At 42.1% G+C, this 7914-nt stretch overlaps 1 long non-coding RNA gene across 1 annotated transcript; it reads right to left on the minus strand.

Moving 5' to 3' along the window:
• Positions 1–5389: 5389 nt before the first annotated feature.
• On the minus strand, positions 5390–7286 carry LOC145428623 (uncharacterized). Its single transcript, XR_013908926.1, has 2 exons — positions 7171–7286; positions 5390–5772 (listed from the first exon to the last, which is right to left on the minus strand). It is a non-coding gene; the product is annotated as an uncharacterized LOC145428623 (long non-coding RNA).
• Positions 7287–7914: the final 628 nt, after the last annotated feature.

Raw genomic sequence — 7914 nt, forward strand, 5'->3', positions numbered from 1 at the left:
GCAGATCAGCAATGGATCATATATGAGAGTGGAGAGAGTGTGAGCGTGCAGCGTTTAAAGCGTGGAAGTACTGACCTTACTTTGACTTTGATTCCATAAAAAGTGACAAAAACATTAGTGTCCGTTGTGCGTGGGAAGAAAACTTCTTTTTACAGCGAAAAAACCCCTAAACTTCCAAGCAAGCACTGAGTGCGCAACGACGTAATGGGAAACTCACAGAGAAAGTCGCGGATTCTTCAACTGACCGCGGCACACCTGCACCAGGGTAAACCTCCGCCTACCCCACTCCTGCTTTACAGGTGAAAATAGAGCAACAGGACCGCTGAGTCTTTGACTTTATTTATTTTCTGCTGTGTTTTACTTGCACCTATTTGAAAGACTGAGTGTAAACACAAAAAATATTTTATTTTATGTTCTGGAATGTGCAGAAAATAGGTTTAAATGTTAAACTAATTTCTTCAAGTCAGAGAATGTTGCAGATAATTAAATGTTTTGCTTGATGCATAAAGTTAAAAGATTAAAACTGATAAAACAAGTTAAAAAAAAAGAGACTTTTCCATTTGATTACATTTTGTATGATGGATTATGTAGAAAAAGTAGAATTGGGCTGAAAGATCTATCACTTTATCACCTCTTCAGGTTGTAAATCGCGTTTTTAAAAAGTAACTAAGTAACTAATTACTTTTGAAAATAAGTAATCAGTAAAGTAACAGGATTACTTTTTGGGGGAAGTAATCAGTAATTAGTTACTGATTACTTTTTTCAAGTAACTTGACCAACACTGGTTCCAACACACAATGAATGATAAATAAGGCTTATTTTAGTGATTATACAGAATTTGTTCTTCCGGGTGAACAACAGGTGCATGTATCATATTGCTAACAACAATGTTGACATTTGTAAATAAAAAATATTACATTTATTAGTTAAGTAAATTTCCTACACCTGTCATTGATGTTCACAAAAAAAAGTTACCCAGTCCAAAGTTCAAAGGTCTAACGTCATGTTGATGTCCAAACTGGGTCATGGTTGGACGTCCAAATTGCGGACCTAGTTTGCCCATCTGCCACTGAGGGTGCTTAAAAAGTTTTACTCCTGCACCATGGAGAGCGTCCTGACGGGAAACATCTGCACCTGGTTTGGGAACAGCACCAAGCAGGACAGACAAGATCTGCAAAAAGTGGTGCGCTCGGCCGAACGCATCATTCAATCAGAGCTTCCTGACCTGCTGTCCATCTGCACAAAGCGGTGCAAGACTAAAGACAGGAAGATCATGATGGACCTCTTGCATCCCGACAATGGACTCTTCTCACTGTTGATGTCTGAGAAGCGCTTCCGCTCCCTTAAGGCCAAAACAGAGAGAATGAGGAGGAGCTCCTTCCACCAGGCTATTCAGGCCCTGAACCAGGTGTAGGACTGGACTCTCCCACACACGTCACATCTCTGGTTTTTTCTTATAATTTATCATTTCTTACATCAACTGTTATTTGCACATTTTACTGTAACTTTCTAAGTTAAATCTATGAATCTGTAAATATTACTGTCATTTAATGGTCAGGCATTGCACAGCAATAAGCATTTCACCTCATGTCATTCTGTGTATGGTTGTGTGTGTGACAAATAAAATTTGAATTTGAATTTAGTTTGTATCCAATGTGTTATGGACCAACTGACCAGATATAGACATGACCTGCATGTAGTGGTGTGCGATGCTGCATATATTGGTATCGATCCGTTACCAAGTAAATAAGGCTGGTATCAGCGATACCAATACTTTTCAATAATAATGATGGATTGCATTTATATAGTGCTTTTCGGGGCCCTCAAAGCACTTTACAATTCCACTATTCATTCACTCTCACATTCACACACTGGTGGAGGCAGCTACAGTTGTAGCCACAGCTGCCCTGGGGCAGACTGACAGAAGCAAGGCTGCCATATCACGCCATCGGCCCCTCTGGCCAACACCAGTAGGCAACAGGTGAAGTGTCTTGCCCAAGGACACAACGACCGAGACTGTCTGAGCCGGGGCTCAAACCGGCAACCTTACAATTACAAGACGAACTGCCAACTCTTGAGCCACGCTCGCCCGTATAAGGTGGATGCGTGATTGAATTGCTAAATCGCTATTAGTTTCAATGACCTTAAGTGTTTTTTGTGATGTTTCCTTTTTTATTATTAAATAGTTAAAATCCAGTACATAATTAGGAGAAATCATTTATTGATAATTAAATTTAAAAAATGCTTTATTATTGTGGCAGGTCGTGGTCTGCAATCAGGTCTCGCCGGCTTAAAACCTGTGCGCTGTCTGTGCTGTTGTTGTTTTTGTGTTGATGGGTAACGCTGGCAGCAGGAGAGCTGCAGCTTTACTGTTACAGCAACCGTGTGATTATTGTAAGGGTAGACAGTGTGCGGCTTGGCGTGAGCCGGAGGCTGGCGCATCAGTCAGGGCTGGTTTGGGACAAAAAATCAGCCCAGGCATTTTGACTAGTGACCGGCCCACCAGGTATTATAGGAAAAGCCATAAAGCCTTTATAATAGCCACGACCAAAACCACGATTGAACATTTTAAACCCTGAATATGTATTCAGTGTTTTCATAAAGGCCTTACTTTTATAGATTTACTACTTGGAAGAACACACATGTGGTTTGAGGCCTGGAAAGTTTGAAACCTTTACGGATCACATTAACGCCACATTCTCCTCCTGAAGGCCCGCAACACCGCCTTCAGGTCAGGAGATGCACACGCCTACTGTACAGCCTAAGCTAAAGAGGGGTATGAAAAAAGCCAAACACCGTTACAAAAAGAAGGTAGAAGAACACTTCTCCAACTCCAACCCCCGACGCATGTGGCAAGGACTCCAGACCATCACAGACTACAGGACCACCAAACCCTCCCCCGCATCCTCCTTCCTCAACAAGCTCAACAACTTTTATGCTCATTTTGAGCGAGGGAATCCAACAACTACAACCAAAGCAGAAGTGACGCCGGACCACCAACCACTGACTCTCTCCCCCACCGACGTAGGAGCGGTGCTGAGCAGGATTAATGTCCACAAGGCTGCAGGTCCTGATGGCATCCCCGGGCGTGTTCTCAGAGCGTGTTCTGGGGAGCTTGCAGGAGTGCTGACAGACATATTCAATCTGTCCTTGGCCCACGCTGTGGTACCGGCCTGCTTCAAATCCACCTCCATCGTCCCCATGCCCAAAAACTCCAACCCATCAAGCCTAAACGACTACTGCCCAGTAGCACTCACCACCATCATTACAAAGTGCTTAGAGCAGCTGGTCAACCTATCTCTAATAATCGGCTATGTACCACAGGCCTTCAAGCTGGCTGTAGTTAAACCTTTACTCAAAAAGCCATCTCTAGACCCAGCAGTCTTAGCTAATTATAGGCCAATCTCCAACCTTCCTTTCATATCAAAAATCCTTGAAAGAGTAGTTGTCAAACAGCTAACAGATCATCTGCAGAGGAATGGTTTATTTGAAGAGTTTCAGTCAGGTTTCAGAGCTCAGCACAGCACAGAAACAGCTTTAGTGAAGGTTACAAATGATCTTCTTATGGCCTCTGACAGTGGACTCATCTCTGTGCTTGTCCTGCTAGACCTCAGTGCAGCGTTCGATACTGTTGATCATAATATCCTATTAGAGCGATTAGAACATGCTGTAGGTATTACAAGTACTGCGCTGCAGTGGTTTGTATCATATCTATCTAATAGACTCCAATTTGTGCATGTAAATGGAGAGTTCTCTTCACACACTGAGGTTAATTATGGAGTTCCACAGGGTTCAGTACTAGGACCAATTCTGTTTACATTATACATGCTTCCCTTAGGCAGCATCATTAGAAGACATAGCATACATTTTCACTGCTATGCAGATGACACCCAGCTCTATCTGTCCATGAAGCCAGATAACACACACCAATTAGTTAAACTGCAGGAATGTCTTAAAGACATAAAGACCTGGATGGCCGCTAACTTTCTGCTTCTTAATTCAGATAAAACTGAGGTTATTGTACTCGGCCCTGAAAATCTTAGAAATATGGTATCTAATCAGATTCTTACTCTGGATGGCATTACCTTGGCCTCCAGTAACGCGGTGAGGAACCTTGGAGTCATTTTTGACCAGGACATGTCCTTCAACGCACATATTAAACAAATATGTAAGACTGCTTTCTTCCATTTGCGCAACATCTCTAAAATTAGAAATATCCTGTCTCAGAGTGACGCGGAAAAACTAGTTCATGCATTTATTACTTCCAGGCTGGACTACTGTAATTCATTATTATCAGGATGTCCAAAAAACTCACTGAAAAGCCTTCTGCTAATCCAAAATGCTGCAGCAAGAGTCCTGACAGGGACTAGAAAGAGAGAGCATATTTCTCCTGTTTTGGCTTCCCTTCATTGGCTTCCTGTTAAATCCAGAATTGAATTCAAAATCCTGCTCCTCACATACAAGGTCTTAAATAATCAGGCCCCATCTTATCTTAATGACCTTGTAGTACCATATCACCCTATTAGAGCGCTCCGCTCTCGCTCTGCAGGCCTACTTGTTGTTCCTAGAGTATTTAAAAGTAGAATGGGAGGGAGAGCCTTCAGTTTTCAGGCCCCTCTTCTGTGGAACCAGCTTCCAGTTTGGATTCGGGAGACAGACACTATCTCTACTTTTAAGATTAGGCTTAAAACTTTCCTTTTTTCTAAAGCATATAGTTAGGGCTGGACCAGGTGACCCTGAATCCTCCCTTTGTTATGCTGCAATAGATGTAGGCTGCCGGGGGATTCCCATGATGCATTGAGTTTTTCCTTTCCAGTCACCTTTCTCACTCACTATGTATTAATAGACCTCTCTGCATTGAATCATATCTGTTATTAACCTCTGTCTCTCTTCCACAGCATGTCTTTATCCTGTCTTCCTTCTCTCACCCCAACCGGTCGCAGCAGATGGCCGCCCCTCCCTGAGCCTGGTTCTGCCGGAGGTTTCTTCCTGTTAAAAGGGAGTTTTTCCTTCCCACTGTCGCCAAAGTGCTTGCTCATAGGGGGTCATATGATTGTTGGGTTTTTCTCTGTATCTATGAAGCGCCTTGAGGCGACTTTTGTTGTGATTTGGCGCTATATAAATAAAATTGAATTGAATTGAATTGAATTGGTCCTAGCACACTACAAATCCTGTACCACAAGGTACCGGAACAGCTTCTTCCCCACAGCTGTCAGACTCCTGAACTCCTGACATCTGACCAACATTAAACTCATGGACTGAACATACACACACCCACAACCACCTACACACACACAACAGACAAAACAAACAAATGGACAACTGTACCCTCATACACACAACAATTAATCCTTATGAATAATAATAATAATAATGATAATAATCATTATTAGAATCAGAATACTTTATTGATCCCTGGGGGAAATTATTTTTTTGTTACAGTGCTCCATTATAAACCAACATTAACAAGACAGACAATACGCTAACTAAGAATAGTACAATACATACATAGATATATACATAAGTCACTCATAAATAAATAGCTGGAAAAGAAACATGTGTAGTTGTAGCAGCAAACAATGTGTTAAGTGGATGCGTTGTACAGGGAGCCACAGACAGGAAAGATTTCCTGTGTCGTTCAGTGGTGCTTTTCGGTAATCTCAGTCTCTCACTGAACGAGCTCCTGTGACTGACCAACATGTCATGGAGTGGGTGGGAGGTGTTATCCAACATTGTCTTTATCTTGGACAGCATCCGCCTCTCCGACACCACCTTGAGGGAGTCAAGCATTATGAAGTGCTTGTAACGCATCAAATCAAATAATCTCTTTTCCCCAACCTGGATCCATTTGAGTTCGCATACCGGTCAAAACGCTCAACCGATGATGCAATTTCAACTGCCCTTCACTCAGCCCTCACACATCTGGACACTATAGACTCATACGTTAGAATGCCGTTCATGAACTTCAGTTCAGCTTTCAACACCATCATTCACAAACTGGATCTGCAGAATCAACCTTTTGGGATTTACTTATCTGGATGATTAAGCCCGCATTAAGACATTAATTTATTAATATTTTTAAAATGATAGCAGCACAAACAAAAATTTTTGCAGCACAAACGTTTGACATCAATTTTGTTTGATTTGGGTGATGTGGGTGGTCGATCTTTTGACCATTAATATCTTTAAAACAGAAGCAGCACAAACGACAATTTTAGCACAAACCAGCACAAACGTAGCACAGTTGATTGACACCAGTTTTGTTTGATTTAATTAACATGGGGGGGCTGGTTTGACCTCTGATGACCTCTAGAAATTTTTATTAATATCTTTAAAATGAAAGCGGCACAAACGAAAATCTTTGAAGCACAAACGTGGCACAAACGTTTGATACCACTTTTGTTAGATTTGAAGAAGGTGGGGGGGGGCAACTTCACTCACATAAAGCAAATATAGTGGCTGGTGAGTAGGGTTGCCAACTCCCTGAAAAATAAATAAGGGACACCTCGTGGCCAGGGCCGGGCAACCCAGTTGTCTTCACCCTTCCCAGTGTGGTAGCTCTTTTTTTGTGTGTGTGAAATTATTTTTTAACCATTTGACTTGAATTTGATTTAAGCAGAGGCATATTCTTTGTGATATGACCATATGGGAAACAAATGATCATTTAGCCATTTATTTTTAGCTCAAAATGACAACATTAACACAGTAAAACAGGTCTCTTTCTTAAACAGAAGCCTGTCATGCTTAACTTTTGAGAATATAAGTAAATCTTTCTTTAAAAGAACTCTGTCCTGCTTAACTTAAAATTATATAAATTAATAGAAAGCAATAGAACGAAAAATATTCTTGTAACAGTGCACATATAGTGCATTTAGTACAATTGGCTTCAGTTGAGGTATTATTTCAGCTTTTCTAATGCTAATCAGCTGCTCCTGTTTGTAAACCCGCTTGTTCCCATGATTACGCATCTTAACTCATCATCATTATTCATCTATGTATTACTTTTATGTATTAGTCATCTATTTGTTGTAATCATCCATCCTTGCAGTTGTTTATTACACAAAATAAATGATATTATCACACTTCTGGCCACATAGCGCTGATATTCACCGCACATGCCCATATTAACCTTAACCAGAGGGTCTAAACAACAAACCAGTGTTTACATACCATATCTGCTTCTGCCGTGGCCTGGTGGACAAAAAATTGGTTAAGGGTTCCCCGAGCTTTCACGCCCCTCATGTTCTTCTTGTGCCCACCACTAGAAGCATGCCTATGGAAAAAGTGCGCCGGCACACAGTGCAGTGCGCTTTATAGGTGTTATCGTGCACTTTCCCAGCCAGGTGTTTTCCTTTTCCCAGTCCTCCCTGTACTTTTGCAGCCTTTTTTCTTTTCTTTCTCTGAGGGGAACAAACATTGCTGCTCTAACGCTGGGCTTACACTGTGCGATTTTTGGCCCATTTTGAGCCGATTTTTGAGTCGTGCGACCAATTTGGTGATCGGCCCGATTTTGGCCTTCATCGTGCGTCGTGTAGTATACGTGGGGTAACGAGAAGCGATTAACACCTCACGACCAGCTCCCGATCATCAATCGCTCGTGAGGGTGTCACCACAGCCGCTCACACTGCTCATGCGCAAACACGTAAACATCGGTGAAAAAGACGGCGCAGCACGGCTGTGCAGCGTGTGATCTGGACACAAGTGATGGAGGCACAACTTGTAGAACTTTGGAAAGCTCATCCGAGCCTTTTCGATGTGGCATCACAAAATTATCACGACCACAACAAACGTGAAAATAGTTGGATTTACACTGCTGCTCAATCACAGCTGCCTGATCATGTTTTTCATTAGAAATTTAGCAAAGTTGATGGTGGTGTGCGTGTCTGTGTGAGTGAAAGACAGAGGGAGAGCGAG

Source organism: Astatotilapia calliptera, chromosome 4, assembly GCF_964374335.1.
Source record: "Astatotilapia calliptera chromosome 4, fAstCal68.1, whole genome shotgun sequence".
NCBI classification, from domain to species: domain Eukaryota; kingdom Metazoa; phylum Chordata; class Actinopteri; order Cichliformes; family Cichlidae; genus Astatotilapia; species Astatotilapia calliptera.